Here is an 18,193-nt window from a genome sequence, read left to right as displayed (position 1 = left end):
GACAATTACATTGGCCCTAGATATTCTAGACGTAGCCCAGCTGGAGTCTAATACTACCAGCCAGCAACTACTAGAGAGATGTGGATAGTATTTGCGGGCTTCGCTCCTCAGACTGAAAGGAATTCGGATTAATTGAAATGGCCCAGGATCATCTACGTATATATCCTTTGCCAGGAGGAGGAAGGGGAGGGGGGTGGGAGAGGAAAAGCCATTGAGAATGGCGTCACATTAGATGAGACGCCCAGCCGGCTGGAACCGGCTGTCTGCTACTTATCTCCACTGTCAAATTTGTGTTTGAATAAAGCAATAATAAGGGGGGATCGAATATTGCAGCGACGTGACTATTGCCATTTCAAGTCACGACTACTAGACTCGTCGTCTTATATATATAAATTCCAGAGGTTTCCATCCAGACGGGCTCACCCCTTTCGACCCGTCTGCTGCTCCTGCGACGGACCGAATCCAGCAGCAGCAGCCATCGACAATATACATACGTGACGTCCAAGTGTAAACGTTAAAGAGCCCACACATTCCACACGTCTCCGAGTAGTATAGTACCTGACACCTGCTGATCAATTCCACTTCCTGATATATATTCCGGTGGAAACGGGCGATATATATTAGTCCGGCAGAGAATTCGTCGTCACGCTCGTGTGAGCCAACCAGCGCTTTCCAATATATATACTACATCAGTTTAGACTCCAAGGAATTCAATGTGAGATATAGTATATCTGTTGTGACATTCTACAGACTATGTAGTATACTGCGCATTGTATCGTTCGTGCCCAAAGGATCCTGGCCTATGTATAGTATAGAGAAATAAGAAACAGGAATCTCCCGAAAACAACTTTTTATCCGATCAGTTTTGCTGCCTCGATCTCTACGGGGCTGGGCTGGGTTGGGCTGGGCTGGGCGAGATAGTGATCTTTTCCAACACGCCATCCAAGTCCTTTTCTTCACGGATCTCCTCCTGCTGCTGGAGGAGGATGTTATTGAGTTTCACTGCTGCAGTGCTGCGCTCCTTTCTGTCCAAACTCGCGAGCAGCAACAGAAAAGAGCCGAACAGACAGGCACTTCTCTGCAATTAACCTTCTTACAAGCTTTGACTTTTTTCTATCTCTCTTCTTTTCGCATGTAGTGTGTAGTAGTTGTACTGCCAATGTAGCTGACTGTTTGACAAGCGGCTTTACCAGCACACAGCCATCCAGGAGCTGGAGCATCCAACCCGGTATGCATTCGCCCGGAAGCAGGGAAAAGAAGAAATGCGGCATTGCGGGAGTGCTTGGGTCCGAGCTAGAGAGAGATAGACGTACTACAACGTAGAGATAGAGAGAGAAACACAGATAAAGAGAGAGAAAAAAGAAGAGGGATGCGAGCGCAGGGGGAAATAAGATAAAGACGGAAGAGAAAGAGAACGTGGTACCGTATAGATGTTGGAGCAACGGTGAAGTCAGATTATTGATCTGTTCCCAAGGTTTAGACGGCGACCATCTCTCTCTCTCTCTCTCTTTGGCTCTCTTCGCCTTCAAACTTTATTCCGAGTCGGAAGCAAGTTATTTGAGCCAAAGTTCTATCTGACTCTCTTTTCTTTTTTCAACTAATCCACTGGATCAAAACAGCATATGCGATTAGAATGCTCCGACAAGAGAAAAAAGCCGGTAGACGATATATATATAAAACCTTATAGTAGTTGGTGGTATTTTTTTCACTCACGTACACTCTCAAACTGCGGACCTCTAGGAACTATAAGAGAATTAAGAAAATTGAATTTTCTCAGAAGCTGAAGAAAAAGAGCTAGAGACTCCCCCAAACCCAAAACTACAAGTCAACAGAAAGTGCAATGGCAATATAACAAGTCAAACACTCGACTGTATCTAGTACCGTTTTCTCCTCTCCGAAAAATAAGTTAACATGGGCCCAATTTGGTGCTAATTAGGCCTGGCGATTTCCCTTCAGGGCAGCCAAGACCACACGAAAAAAGAAAAGAAAAAAACCCGGCCACCAAAGTTATTACAGTTATATACTCCCGACAACCAAACCCAAAAGTGTAGTATAGTATACCTTATATGGCATAGAGTACCGTACAAATGATATCGATATATATATATACCGTTGCAAATAACTTTTAACCTACTTGTTTTTCGGAGCAATAACTTTTTTTGTAGAATTCCTATCGAGAAAAATCGATACGAACGAAAAGAAATCAAACCTGCGATATTTTCTTTATAGTGGGAAAAAGACCAGGTTATATACGAGGATAATCTAACCCCTTTTTTCTCTGAGCCTTATTGTAGTATAAGCTGTTCTCTCTCTCTCTCTGGATGTGTCTGTCTTTTCTAGTGCCCCCCCCCCCCCCATTTCCGGGAAACGATGCACGCGTGATCCGACTCGATTGTCAATCCTATTCAAACACCCCCATCGTTCAAACATCCTCCCATCCACTTTTTCCCCTGTCCATTTCCTATGTATCTTTCTCACTTGGAGAGAGGCGCAAAAATCAAACACGCGCAGCTCCGATTTGTATTTTTTCCATTTTATTTTTTGAAACAGACAAGGTCGAAGCAATTGACGACCATTGGCCGTCCCTTCCATTTAGTCTACACCACAAAGTTTGTCCGAGTCTATATTTTTTTTTTATGGCTAGCTCTCAAAGTGTAGTACTACAGAGTTCTAATGCGCTCTATGCAGTTAGGGGCCATCAACAATTGAAAAAGACTGGAAAGCAGGAAACGACCGGGCAACAACAACATTTTGCTTTATTATATTTCCTTTTTTCTCCCTATCCACAAGCTGCCATGCTGACTCTGCAGTTAACTGGTCCCTACTCAACTGGCTCCATTGTATCATTCATGTATAGTCTATACGCCTCAGCAATACCAGTCCAGCAGCGCATAGCGTCCGGAGTTTGACTCAAAGTCTAATATGAGATCATTCAGCGCATTGTCACAAAAACATTGGACCTAAACGTCCTTGGTTATTTTTCCTATTGGACGACTGCTGCTGGGACAAAGATCGATTGCTGCCCGCCCGTGTAGGAGGAGGAGGAAACTGCGTTTCACTGATTTTTCATTGTCAACTTCATTCCGTTTGTTTCGTCTTGGGGGTAAGAATCGAAGGCCACACGGCAGACGTCGACAAATAGTTCTACGCTCGTCCAATTTCTCCAAAAGTCTGAATTAATAAAAAGGAGCAGCCAGCCAGCGAGCGGTGTGTCCCATACGAAATGAAGCAAAGCCCAACTGCTGCTGGACACTTGGGGTTGGATGGTTGATGGTTGTGACTCTATAGTCTCTCATCAAACCCCAGTCTTAAAGATTTTTAAAAGAGAAGGGAAAAAGATGGGAGGGTGAAATGTGGAAAAATGACAAGGTCGTCAACGGGGAATTGGTCTGAATAAGACAACAAGGAGCCAAGGAGCAGCCCGGCAACGTTTCAATAGAAAAGAGAGCTAGATGGAAATAAAGAGATAGTGTATAGTATATAGTGGGAAAGGATCAAAAAGGGGGACGGAACAAAGGTCCACTTTCCGCTCAATAAATATACCGACACAGCCTGGAGACACACAGCACCAGCCCAGTCAGTCGTCGCTCTTGTTTTCTGTATTCCAGACGTTTCTCTTCTATTTTTCTTATTCTTTTTTTGTTTTTATTTTTTGTTTTGAAACCGTCCACACAACCGTATAATGAGTATCGACGGGCGAACAAACAATCTCTCTCGAAACCGATTGTCAGTTGACATTGGCCTATCCAAGCGCATCCCGGAATGTTTAAACGAGAGAAGCTCTACTCACAATAAAACAACGGCCGACAACAGAGGGAAAAGGAAAAGATATGTCGGTAAAGATATGACAATCACATCTTTTCATTACATTGTTACAACTCGGGTGTGGAGGCGCAAGGGTCGAACGGCGCTTTTTCCAGTCCCACGTGAATTGTTCAAACATTCCAGTTGAATTCCTTTGGATTGGTTTTTCTATTTTAACTTTCGTTCTGGGATGATCATTAACACGATTGAAATTGCATTTGAACCCGGTTTATAGCCGCCCGTGTCGGACCCAGATGTCGGCCGAATTCGAATAATTTCTCAATTGCGCCCAAAAAGAAATAGACCCAATAAACAACTGTTATAGACTAAACAGCTGACTGCGTTAAAGCTCAACGGAAAAAAAAAAAAAAGATTTTTATTACGTGGCCTCCCTCCTGGGCTCTTCTTCTCGCTCGCAATCCAACACCTCCGACAATTTCCAAGGTGAAAGTCGAATGGATGACGTCCGTTACGTGATGGGGCCACGACGACGACGACCGACGCCACAGTCTTGTTCTTTTTTATTATAACTATTATTTTTTGGTCGACTCTCATCTCATGACAACTAGCAAACGGGGTCAACCAAGGATTGGCCCCTAGAGTTGAATTCGACTCCAACAGCCTGTGTGATGCCGGGCGGCTCGTTCGGCTGACAGAAAAGTCATCGAGACCCTGTCGCAGGCCAGCGCATTTGACAATCCCATTCGTGTCGTTTGCCCCTCCACACAACACACCAGCAAAAAAAAAACGTAACAGAGAAAACAGAAATGATAGTCGTCGAGGTTGAACGAACTCGACATGTACATATACACGGGGGGAATAGATGGAAGACTCCTAGTGTCATTATCACGTTTCCTCCTTTTCTTACCCATTTACATTTGGGTTGAGTACTTGATAATGTGAAGGATAAGCGGGGGACCCCAAAAAGAAATTCATTCACACTATTTTTTCTCCGTTGTCGAGCGGCAATACGAATAACACACACACAGAGAGAGGAAAAAAGTACCGGTAATAGATGTTTACCTCGACGACCCGCTGACCCTTAACGGCCTCCAGGTCTTCACCGAAAAAAGGAATGAGGGTAAAAGATAGAGCTCAGGTCATCAAATGATGAAGAGTTAGTTTTTTTCTTTTTTTAAAAGAGATATACCTTCGTGTTTCTTCCCCCTTTTTCGGGTTAAAATGTATAAAACTTGATTATTGGTTCAAAGGGGAGTTTTTTTAAATAAGAAAAGTCGTGCTGGATGCACTGCGCGCTCACATTATACAATTCTGATGCTCCCACGCCGCGGAGAGCGCACAAGCTCGCTCAATCATTATGTTATATAAGAAAAACTGAGAAAGGGAGGGAGAAAGAAATTCCCCCCAAAAAAAGAATTTTTGTTTTTTCCTTTTAATTTTTTTCACCCCGATCCTTCACCGAATAAAAAAAAAACAAGCAGGTCTGTTTGGACGGGACCGACAAACGGCGAGCCGAAACATTTTCAAATCATCATAAAAACAAAAGAAAGTTTTGGGCAGAGAGATTTGTGTTGAAGATGTTTTGGTTGTTGTTGGCTCAATGTTGCCCAGCTCCGGTTGTTCTTCTTCCGTTTTTCTTATTCCGCACTATTTCTATGGTATAAACTATGTTGTGTCGGTGCGAGGCTTATTTTCTCTACCCAAAGTTTGGTTGAAGAGAACGCGCGCAGAATTTACTCAAATTCTTCAGACTGGCCAGACCATTGCCGTTGCTGGTTTCGACGTTCGTTTCTTTTCTTTATAGCCGGGCCGAGTTTGAACCGCCAAATGAAATTGAGGCACCGGCGGCGGAAAAACAAAACAAAAGGAAGAAAAAAGAATTTTTTGGCCGGCCGGCCAGTAACCATCAACTCTCTGGCCACCCCCTAAAACAAAAAAAATTCCCTGCAGATTTCTATTTGGTGACGGCCAGCAAGCCCACAGCATCAAAGAAGAAGAAGAACTGGGAAAGCAAAATGAAGACGTAAAAAACATGGGAGGCCGGCAAAAATAGAAAAACGGCGACGCAGAGAGAAAATAAGACACGACGGGCTGGAATAAGATGAGCTGGGCGATGTACTCAAAGATAGAGAGAGAGAGGTCCATCTGAGAGGTCGATGGAGAAGAGACTAGAAGACTAGAGAGAACGATTGCAAGACGAACGACTCGGCAATCGGCAAAAGAAAAGAAGAAAAAAGGAAACTATTCGTCCATTCGGCTCTTCTAAGTCGTTTCTTCTTTCCCCCCACTGCTGGTCTAACTTTTTCTTTTCTTATTTCCCAGTGTTCTTATTGGATTTGATTCTTGTTGCGGATGCCCAGTCAGTCTTGTCCTTTTCTTGGCCCCAACTCTTCATACATCATTTCTTTTCTAGCTCCTTCTCCTTTCGCTGCTGCCGGCCCAGCACAGTTCCTATAGAGAGATGGCCGCCATTGACAGTCGATTGGTTCCCTATCTTGATTCTCAACGCAAACTTTTCCCTTTCGACTTTCCTTCTTGTTCACTCTTTTATTCTTTTTGTGTTTTGTTCTCTTGGAGTTGATCCATTTTTCTCTTCTTTTTCTTTTATTTTTCCTCTCCCGGAAAAACTTGTAAAGGATGACGTCACTCTCCGCAGTTCAGCAGCACTGCGGCGACACACATCTACATATCAGAGTCTGCTAATCACCAGCGATGACGTCGTCGCCACCGAGAAATTAAAACAGACCGGGAAATGATGACAATCCAAAAAGAATAATATCACGACGATCGAGTAAATAGCGTCTAGAAAAGCGGTGAGAAAGAAGAAGAAAATAGAAAATAGATCCCGGAGTGTTTTTCCTTCTTATTCTCATTATTATGATGATGATTATTTCTGGCCATTTCTTTTTGATCCGTCGCCAGCGTTACACGTTCCATTGGTTCTATTGACTGAGCGTCGTTATTGCCGCCCGCGCTAGACGCCGCCAGGACGATGGATGGGCAGCAGCACTACCCCAAAAGAAGAAGAAGAAGAAGAGGTTCACGCCGGCGCTGCAACCCACCTTATATATATATATATATCCCTCCAAGCCTCCCACTCAACCCATTATATATATACTGATGTACTCTCTATATATCTCTATCGATCCTGGCGGTGCAGAGTTGAGGGTCGTCGTCATAGCCAGAGCCGGGCGGGCGCGGTCAGCCCACTCTTCCGCCTCCTCATCTCTTTCGCCCGTCGCCACACCACCGTCTTATTGGCACTGCTGCTGTGGCCTTAGATTCTTTTGGCATTGGCCCGGCAGCCCGGCCGACCGACACTCTGGTAAAGAGAAAACTGGCCGGCTTATTCCACAGCAACGAGAGATGTTATGTGGAGAGAGTTTGCTGGGCCAGCCAGTCAGCCGGCCATCGGAAGGAAGCACTACAAGAATCAACGCACTACACCTACTCACCGCACACACACACACTATATCTTTGACCACCTTTTCTTCGACCGGAAACCGGAAATCTAGTTGGAATCAACAGCCGTTGGCTCTCACTCGGATCCGTTCCTCACCCTTGTCTATATCTCGGCGCTATATAGAGACATGTTGGAAACGAGTACGAGTTTTATTTCCTCTGGAGGACCGGGGGGTCTTGTGGTTTTGACTTGTGGTCATCACATTTCTACTACCTCCCGTAAGGCCCACACAAAGACGAGTGTCATTTCGAAAAAAAAACCTTAGCAGTGCTAATGATCGTGCGACTTCCTCTGTCCATCATCTTCTTTTTTTCGTCGCAGTCATCTGTGATTTGAGTGGCAGTCACACACAAAAAGATTCTTTTTTATTATCCCTCAATTTTTTGTTGTGTCTGATTAAACACACACAGTATACAAGAAAAAAGAGAGAAAAAGGAAATGGATAACCGTATAAGAGAGAGCGGGACCGGAAGTAAGGCCCTGCCCCCCTTCAAATAAAAAAGAAGGAATTATTTATAAATCTATCTTTTTCCCTTATCCCGCTGTGTGTGTATCTTTCCAGAAAAAAAAAACGGGTCTTGGTGAGTATAAGCATCATCTTGTATACACATTGATAAATATACATACAAGATATACAAACACGACGGGAAATAATACGTCCAACCAGGAGAGAAAAAGAGGAAGAGAGAGTGGAAGAATAAAGAAGAGTAATAAAATATAGGTTCCCCCCTCCTCACCTTCCTCTGACATCTCGGATATCGTAAAAAGAAGACCATCGTGTACACATGCACCATACATATATCTACGTGTTTAGACGTACACACAAGGCCGGGGATGAGGGGTGGAAAGGAGGAAGCAGAGCATTAGAATATAGACGCACATTGTACAAAACGGAGATTTTGATTGGTTAGACCCGAACTGGTCAGCCAAACGGGACATGTAAGAATATCCCCTCCCAACGGTTGATGACATTCAACATTTTTTGGCCGTCATTTGTCACACGAAATAATAAAAAAACAGATTTTTTTCTAATCCGTAGCGTAGGGATGACACCACGTATAAGTTTTATTTCCAACCCTATAGAGCTGGCCATCGTTGGTTTAAGACGTGAGTAGTAGATACTACAAGGTGATGATTCACGCTGTATACATGTCAACGTTGATTCGGTCGAGAGACTAGCTGGAGAAACCCGCCAACGGACACCGTCGTTGGCTGTTCAGTGTTCACCCCCGTCCATCTGATTTGGAATGCGTCGAGCACGACAAGGAGCCAAAGGAGCCAAAGGAGCCAACACGTATACGACTTATCATCTGAATTTTGACTGGAGCTCTAGATATTATATACGAGCTCGGGGGGTGGTGGTGAATGCAGTGCGTGTAATATACAAACTATAACACACAGCTGAGCTATTGTAATAAAATCGCCCCGGCTCCTAGCTCTGCATATCCCTACCTGGGCAGATATGCCCGGCTTTCATTTATCCGCTGCTTGTGAACAGAGTGTGTAGTAGTTGTACTAGTCATATAGTCGCGGGTTCTTTCGATCGGAAGACCAAAAAATATTAGTGAGGGTTGTCATGTAAACCCTAGTGGCCATGAACAAACAGGGGGGGACAACAACAGCAAAGCCGGGCAGCAGCAGCAGTACATGTATGTATCCTACAGTTCGGGAACATTAGTAGTCGCTATATAGTCGAGGGGAAATGGAATATAACGGGACCGGCGACGACGACCGAGTCCCTCTCCTAACTATTCATCTTCTCTTTCTCTTTATGCTATGCTACCCTGACTGGCCCGCCCGTCTACCACTGTCTGTCCATCGATCCAGCAACTCTCGTCAAACATGCAGCTCGATCGCGGGCGGGGAGAGAGTCGCCGGGAACGAAGGAAAGGAGAGCGCGTGCGATGGCGCCGGTCAAGAAATGGAGCCATGCGGTTCTTTGTAATTGGATATTTTCTTCTTCTTCTTCTCTGCCGTTGCTGCTGCTGCTGCACAAGTTGAAGTATGCAGGCACTCGACCAACGCTGGGATACTTGACCTCTGATTGGATTTTTTCTCTCTCTCTCTCGACTTTCGCTTTTATCTTAGACGCTCTCTCCACCCCGTGGGCTAACGTTATTTCGCACAAACTACACTACCTACTACTACTACGTACAACTATAATAAGTTGATAAAAAGGAATACCCAAGTACATACGCAGTCCCAGCATCTATACATGAGGTAATAATATTAGCAGCCAGAGAAAGAGAGAAATGAAAATCCAAAAAATATTTGACGGAGGGTATTAAGAAAAAGACAAAAAAAAGGGGAGGAGCCATCCATGCGGAAGAGAGAAAAATAAGTCAAAAAAGAAAAAAAAGGAAAAAACACACACACACAAATGGAGAAGCTATCTCATTTCGTCGTCCGTCTAATATAGACGACGTGCTCGAGAGAGTGAGACCGACATTGTGTTCGTGACGCCATTCCTTTTCTGCTGCCCGTCTCTCACTTCAACAGTATGTACTAACGATAATGATCTCTAGATAGGGGGGCCGGCAACGACAACACGACAACGACCTACATATATATAAGATCGTGGAACACTTTGTCCGAGCGCATCCGAAGGGCCTCCGCTGTGCCCGCCCAGAGGACCCTCACACACACACGCAGAGAGGCCAAATAGTAAGGAGCCAAGGAGCCTAGATTTGGCGCACAGTTGGCCGGCTGCTGGTGGCAGATGACGGAATATCGCCCGTCCGTCCAACACTTTTGCTTTTATTTCATTCAACGAGAGAGAGAGTCAACTCGCTCTATGATGGCCGGCCCGTCCTGCTGCTCATTAGGAGATCATTGTCTATTCATTGGCCCGGCTAGCGGACCCCCACGCACGCAAAACATCCCAGCAGCACAACTCGACACGCGCCTGCCTATTCTCCTGACAGGGCTCCTGCTTCTGCCTTCGAGAGCTCCTGAAAGTTGAAAGGTCCCTCTGATGATGCGCTCTCGGTTTGTCGACTTATCGGCCGGCCAAGCCGACCTGCATCTGCATTGCAAATGCTCCTAACTGGGAACTACTAGATATACACACCCGGGCGAGAGAGATGTCTAGAAAATGCAGCGCAGAAACAAACAGCCACTCGAGCGTCCGTTAAGTGTAGGAGCCACTTGCATCTCTCATGGGTGAAAGATGAATTAATAAAAAGAGAGATCCCAGTTTAGGAGAAAACTATCAAATAAAAATTCTTTTCTTTTTGTCAAAAAGACAATCGTCGGATGAGAAAAACAAACAAAATGGGACAAGAATATGACGACTGGAAGAAAAACTGGGTGGGACAGTCTAGGCAATGGCCGATTGGAATCCAGCCCAGTCTGAATAAAGCGAGCATGACGAAACAAGGAGCCGCCCAGATCCGTCACGTCGCAGCCCAACCAGCCAACCAACAAAACACACACAGAGAGAAAAGTAGAGTAAGTAGCAAGTCGACGAGAGAGAGAAGAGTAGACGACTGCACAAGCCAACTCGATTTGGGGCCAACGCATAGCTCGGTGCAGTCTAACTCACGTCAACATATAGCGAGCATATTGATCAAGCTGGAACTGCTGCTGTGCTGTGCTGTGCTGTGCTCCTGGGTATATCACTGCTGCCCGACTTTGCCGCACTCTTCCGCACAGCACAGCCCCAACGCTTGGTAAAACTTTGCCACCCAAATACAGAGCTCTATAATGCTGTGGCCGTTTCCAAGTTGCCGATTCTCTCGGCACTGTAACCGACATACAAAAACATTGTCCCACCCAGAAAAATTTCCCAGTAGGAGCCCAAAAAAATAAAAGTCAACGTCACACAAAAGCTCCTAGCTCCTTTTTTTTCTCCGAGAGATGTTTCTCTCTATGTATCGTGTTTGTTTTGTTTTGTTTTGTTTGGGCTTCTTTTTCCTGCACCCTGTGAAAATATAGCGCGGCTATAATATACTATTGCCATGGCAGCGGCGGCTCCTATATGTATATCATACTATCGATGCAAAACAGTTTGGCCCAGTTTTTGTTGTTGTGTGTTATTCTTTTCGCTCCCAAGATTTTTTGGCCGTGAGTTTCGATCGGCTTGCCAGGGTTTTTTTTCACTACGTATGGATGCACTGTGTCCAGGCAGCGGGTCACGCAGTACAGTAGATATGTGTGGCGTAGAAATGCGGTGAACCCACTGGGTTTTGACTTTTTGATTTGACAGGGAAAAGAAACAAGAAAGAGAGTCGGGGAATTCAATTGAGGAGATAATAACCATAAAAACAAATAAATAAACCCCCCCCCGCCCCCTCTGTGAAAGAAATAAACAAAAATATAATCTAAACAAAGAAAAAGAAATTCAACTTTTGGGTTGAAGAAGAACGGTGGGGACATGTATCAAAAGATGGATGTGAAACACGTCGGCGCTGCATATCTATGTACACACACACAGTGCCGGGCAGTAGCAGCAGCAGACAAATGCTGCACGACGGTTGCATGTCGATTGGTTCAAGCATGCTACCAAATCGTTACAACGGGAATCCTCCCGGTTGCTGGCCGGCAGCAGCTTTAGATATATATAAAATACTATATAACCAAACCCTGGGTACGGGGGGTACCCAGCACAGTCTCAAGGTACATACAAAAGAAAAAAGGAGGGCGGACAAGCAACATCGGAAGAACAAGGGAGGGATGTCTAACGGACGTGAGAGTATTGTCATAGGCGAATTTTACTATCACAGAGCACAAAAGAATAAAAAAAACAAGAACCATTTCTACTAGATGGCGAATCGTGTGTGATTCCTATCTCCAACCATCAACTCCTTTTGCCAGTTGGTTGCGAAGCCCCACCGAACCAACAAACGAACGGAAATATATATAAATATATATAGCTCGACAGTTATACAGCAGAGAGAGAGAGTATATCTGTTTCTGGTTTGATATCATGGCCAGCAAAAGTGTCATCCATCGCAATCTGGCACTGCAGACGCCGTGACGGCTGTCTACTTTTTTTTCTTTTTCTTTCTTTAAGGACGTCCTACCCCCTTTTATATTTGTGTGTGTACATACACCTTGTGTGTTTCTTTTGCTTTCATTTGTCACGACTGGCCTATAGATCCGACCAGTCTATACTACACCACCACCGACCATCTCTCACTAACTCTCTCTTCGCTATTCGCTTGTTGGCTATAGATCCTACTCCATGGCTGATATATGTACTACTACTACACAGGTCTCTAATAGTTACGTACAATGTGTTTTTTTCGGTTGACTGTTAGGCCCGGCTGTAGAAGAGAATCGATCCGGCTGCCAAATCGATCCGGCTGCGCTACTACTACTACTACTACTACTACTCTGCATAGACGTGTAAAAAGACACAGCGCACCTGACGGTTGGGTTCCAACCGAACGATGGGCTATTGTGGGCGATTGCGACCGTTGCGGCTTTGGTTTGAATTTTTTTCTCGACTCGGCGACGGGGCCAATGCGCTTCATTGACCTTGACGAGTCAACATTCCAGCGCCCGACTATTATACAGCGTTCACTCCTCAACAACATTTTGAAACATTGCAGAGCATCATCGCCTGTCGTGTGTCCCGATATCAGTCAGTTTGACAAGGACGTCATTTGTAAAATATAAAAATCGGGTTTTTATATATTCGTCGATTAACGAATACCACTTTAATTCTGTACACTAAATTCATTCAACGTTTTTAAAATTCAAATGTCAACGACAGAAAAAGTGGAGAGAAATGAACACACGAAAAAACTGAAAATATAAAGTTGAGGAAATGTAAAGAATGCGCTACAGACACACGGCTCAATCTTATTTCTGATTTGATCTTTTTCGTGTTTTTGATTACAATCTCGAAAAACGTACAACGCCGAGGAGAAAAACAACAACAAAATCCTCTATATTAAAAAAAATATTTTTTCTTCTTCCAACCAAGAACGACTCGGTTGTGAGTGAAAATGATGACCGTTATGCGTTCACACACACAAAAAAGAAGTGGAGTCTACCCCGAGGGCGTTTTGAACCTCGTCTTTTTACAACTCCCGACCGTCGGTTGCACACGTACGCACTCGCCACACACGCATAGAAAAAAGAAAGAAAGAATTTCGTTTGCAGCAGGTCTCTCTCTCCGTATGTTACACCGTCGATAATGGACGTCTATGCATAGAGAAACTCTCGAGGTCTATGTGCGGGAGAGAAGAAAAAAAAGGGCCAGGTGGAAAAGGTAAAGCCAAAAAGGCAACAAATTATGTAGAGGAAGAAGCTCAAAAGCTGCGGGACGTTTTTCTTTGCGTGGAGGAAACGCGCAAAGGAGAGAAAAGGCAACTCAACCCAAATGGTTGCAGCAACGACCTCTCTCTCATGTGTATGTACGGGCGCCTCTTTCATAATATTATGTATAGCAGTTGTGTGTGTGTGTATAGGTATATATGGCGGTCTCTAGCTGACTCACGATCGACGAGGACTAGCCAACCTCCTCCACCTTTCTCTCGTCTGATCAGCCAAGGGTGGGTGGGAAGTAAGGAAACGGGGGGGTTTCGTGGGTTTCGGTGTTATAGCCGCTAGTCACGCCAAAAGACGATTCCAATGAATGTGTACAATGTGTATGTATATAATATGGCGGCGGCGGGCAAAAAAGCCGTCAGCTGAGAGACGGCCACGTTAAAATATATACATGCTGCATGTGTAGTAGATCTAACAAGGCGAAAGCAAAGGTTGTCTACAGATATTGTACCTGCTGGCTCTTACACACACGTCCAGCACCGGATCCAAGTCAAAAGAAAGAAAAATTGGAGGGGGAAGGGAGGGAAACGGGCAATGAAAAGAAAGGGACAGATAGACAGAGTAGCTGTTGGCCGGAACTAAGGCTCATTGGAACCTGACGGACGCGCGGAAGAGAGGGGCGTACACTGCATTTGTTATATAGCTCTCGGCCAGACGCATATAAGGTAAATTTTCTCCTTTTTCTTCTTCTTTTATTTCGACGAATCAATAATTCAATCAACCTGACTCTATACTCCCGATACTATAGCCTCTTGGACTCATGGACTTGGTGAGCCGCCCCACCCTATAGCCTATACATGTGAGCCGCCCAATGCTGTGCGCGTATATTGCTTTAACCTCAACTCACGACGCATTCGTCACCAGTTCTCCGGGATTATTTTTCGCCAACGGTTGGAAATCTTGCCGTTGCAGCTTCTCTAATCTCCCGCTTGGCTTTTTCTCTTTTTAAAAAATGGGGAAAAGAAATAACAAAAGGGGCGCATCACATTGCGGATAATGCAGCAGCAACGTCGTATTATTATGTGGTCCAACTTCTCGTCTCAGCACCCAGGTACTCGCAGCTGGATACGCTCTGGCAGCGTATCATCCCTCCAGGTCAAAAACTTGGAATATAACTAACAAACATCTCGAACGGAGAAAAACAAACTACTCTATAGGCATTCTTCCGATTTGTGGCACGTGATGCATCCCCGTGAGTGATTCGGTTTCATCTGTCGGGTCCGTCTTGGTGTATATTTTATACACAAGCAGATGAGAAACAATCCATGGAAAAATCTCCTTCTTCCCCCCGGAAACTTAACTTGACTTGCTGTTCTCGCTGGCAAGTTGACCCAAGAATGTGCGCTGTTACATGGAACGTCTTAAACAACAGAGTAGTATCCCATTTCCATCTTTCTTTTTTCACACCGTCTTGAATGTTTAAACAGCTGCACCGGGCGCAAAAATCCCAGCGGCCAGCAAATGTTCCCAGACGAAAAGACGCTTGCATAAGAAAATAGAGCTGAGCCATTTTCTATAATAACTGCTGGAAAATATGTGTAGCAAGTTGGTCAGTGCGATCATCGCGTCACTCGATAAGGAAACGATCGAAACAGGTTTGTATTTTTGGTCTTTTGGCCGTGAAAGGCTCGAAAAATTTCGTGACTTGTCAGTCGGTCAAAGTGGCAAATGGCGGTCAAACATGATCCTAAAATGGCCGAGAAATTCTATCGCCGAAAAAAGAAATACCCCACACACACACACACACATACTGTTATTTATATTCTCTCTAGACTCTTTTAAAATTCAAGCGTGACTGGACTGCGCATTCCTTACGGTTCTACGGTTCTTTTTCGAGACTCTCTCGCGAGAGCTGTTGACTTTATATTGGTATCGGATATCCTATTTTTCTTTTCTTTTCAGATTTTATTTCTTTTCCAAGGAGGGGGTCTCTCTATTCACCTTTCCCTCCAATGATTTCTTGTTTCTTTAGAAAAAAAAAAAGTTCATTTGAATTTAAGTGGCGAGACACACGGCATATAAACTTCCCATTGGGCAATATTGGACTGTAAGGATTTTTCTTTTCTTTGTGTCAATCATTGGTCATTTCGTTGTGTGTATACTTTTTTAAAATGTTTTATATTACCTTCCTCCCACCCCGGTCACTAGGAGGGAACAATACACGGACGACAAAAGGTAAAAAAAAGAAAATCGTTTCGGTGTCTTTTGATTGTCTTGTTGCCTTTCAATCCTCCACTCGTGTACGAATTCTAACGTCTTCAAAGTCCGCTCTTCTTTCGAAGGATGAAACTAAATAGAAGAAGAACCGCCTTCTTTCCCCCCCCCCTCAACTGCCTACACCCGATCAGGTGTAGGCAGTTGTGGAGTGACCCGACACTTTCTCCTATTCTTTTTTTCCCAGCGTCAAAATGGATAGCAAATGATGTACAAACCAAAAGAAGAAAAAAGGCCAAAAAAGAGGAATAGAACGCAAGTGGGCGGAGGCGAAAGCGGAGAGTGTCCGGAGAGGTCAAGAAAAAGAAGGTCCGCAGTCCGGCCCTTTTTTTTTTTTTAGATATATTTCCGCGCCGGTGGATGAGACTCGGCCACTTAAACATCCATAACACAGTTGAGAAAGTATACAAAAAGCTTTCTGAGCGCGGACGGTATTAAAGAACGAGTCAACAGAAATAAAAAGTCAAACAAAAAAAAGGCAAATAAGAACGTCGTCGTCCATTTCAAAAAGTTGGAAAAAACAGTTGGTCAATTGGTTAACGTCCGCGTTGCATTTGAATATATCAAGGCTCTCCATCTCGAGACAGTGAATCCGCTTTTGTATATACAGTATCAACATGACTTCCCTTTTGTCTTGAATTTCACGTCAGTCCTGTACATATATATACAGTTGAGAATAGAGAGAGACGCTCGAGTGTGTCTTTTGGCTGCTTTTGTTTGAGCAAGGGGGCCCCAACAGCGCAGCATAGCCTACTGTGTCTAGGATCGAATGACTCTGCTCTGTGTAGACATCCACCGCGACCCTATAGCTGTGCTGATGGATAGCCCGAGTCAAAAAAGGGGGCAACAACAGCAGCAGGAGCATGGAAAAGCAAACGAGTCGTAATCGTTCATCCGGATGATCCATTCGATTCGATTCGACGCCACCAATGGTGCGTCCGCGTGCCACGAGCAAGAGGCGCCCACCCAAGCAGACGAAATATCAAGTACCTAACGTTCAATTTCCTATATAACGAAGCACTGTACTACCCTTTCATGATGGAGAAAAATGAGAATATCTATCGGGGGTAGGGGGTTATATGTACCTGGTGGTACACGAAATCGTATATCCCGCGACTATCGTTGGTTCTCATTTTCGGTCGTCCAGCTTCATCTTCGATTACAGGATGTCAAAGAACCCCCTCCAATTCATCCCCCCCCCCCATTATAAAAACAGAAAAAAGTCGAAAAACTCGAAAATTGTCTAAAACAAAATGCAGAAGAATCCGATAGGGGCTCGCATTCCATCCAGGGTCCCTACATAATACGAGGCCAGGCGGCTGATTCTATCGCACGGACCAGCCCAGCCAACGAAGAGAGAGAGAGAAAGAGAAATGAGTGATGAATTATTAAAGCAGCTTGGTCTCTACGTTTATATTCTCCTCTTCACGAAAAAAAAAGGAATATAAAAAAGGAAAAGGGAGAAGCGGAGAGAATTCAGCATCTCCCACATCGGTGGGAGGTGGAGCGCAAGAGATGAAAAAGCCCCAGCACACAAGAGGATCTACTATAGCTAGAGACCCTCCTAATAGAAGAATGCGCCAAGAGTTTTGAATGGCTGTTACCTCGGGTGTCCCCCCATCCTTCCTCCTCTCTACATCTTTCCTTTTTGGGTGGATGCAGCAGCAACGGTTCTTCTTCTTCAAGTTGCGTGTATATGGGAGAGAAACACACGCTGGCTAGCTATACGTGCTGGCCTTCAACATTCTCTCGTCGTTTTATGATTCTTGATTCACTCGCTGCGCGCCATTGTCGACGCGCAGAAATCAAAAATATCGACCTGTCCACCGTTTGTTTTGTTGTGTGTGTTTTTCGGCCATGCATAAGGCCCAGTCGAAACGATTACCAGCCGAACGAAAAAATGGGCACCGTTGGGCTGTCCAATCAGCGGGCGTCTGGTACAGGCGTCGGGCGCTAAATTCAAACGTCGGAACGCACCAAGCAGCAGACGTGCGTAATAGCTGTACTACACTCGGTTACAAGTGGCAAAGAGCCCAGGTAGAGAGAGAGAGCAAAAGGAAACGCTATTTTTATATTCCCCCCTTTTCTCTCAGCTGTATATACCTGGGTCTTTCCACCTGAGAGAGAGACACAGGTCTTCGGCCCGCCCCGAGGCTAACCGCCAAAAGTAGACGCTTCACGACTCTTTTTGGGCCTCACATCCCACCTAGAGGCTTCCCACCTCTTTTTTCTCTCTCTCTCTACATCAAAAAAGAAAAAGAGAAAAAAATAGAAAGGAAGAAAATGTCGGAATCGAAAAATGCTATGCGTGTCTGGAAAGAAAACTTGAGGGGAAACAACAACCCAGGTTGTTTTGTTTTGTGACCAGCCGTGAGTCAACAATGGTCGAGGATCCCACCAATGGGAACCAATGACAATGGCAGCAAGAATTGCCAGTTGATTATCATCCCACTCAAAGTTAAACGTAAACAA

General features: G+C 44.8%; 1 protein-coding gene across 7 annotated transcripts in view; it reads right to left on the bottom strand.

Annotated features, from left to right (window-relative positions):
* LOC124193176 (protein turtle-like) overlaps nt 1–18,193 on the bottom strand; it is a 39,550-nt gene that overhangs the window by 20,303 nt on the left and 1,054 nt on the right. The gene's annotated exons all lie outside the window — the stretch shown is intronic.

The sequence above is a fragment of the Daphnia pulex genome, chromosome 4 (assembly GCF_021134715.1).
Source record: "Daphnia pulex isolate KAP4 chromosome 4, ASM2113471v1".
Lineage (NCBI taxonomy): Eukaryota > Metazoa > Arthropoda > Branchiopoda > Diplostraca > Daphniidae > Daphnia > Daphnia pulex.
The sequence above is the reverse complement of the archived record's forward strand: the minus strand, read 5'-3'. Positions and strand labels throughout refer to the sequence as shown.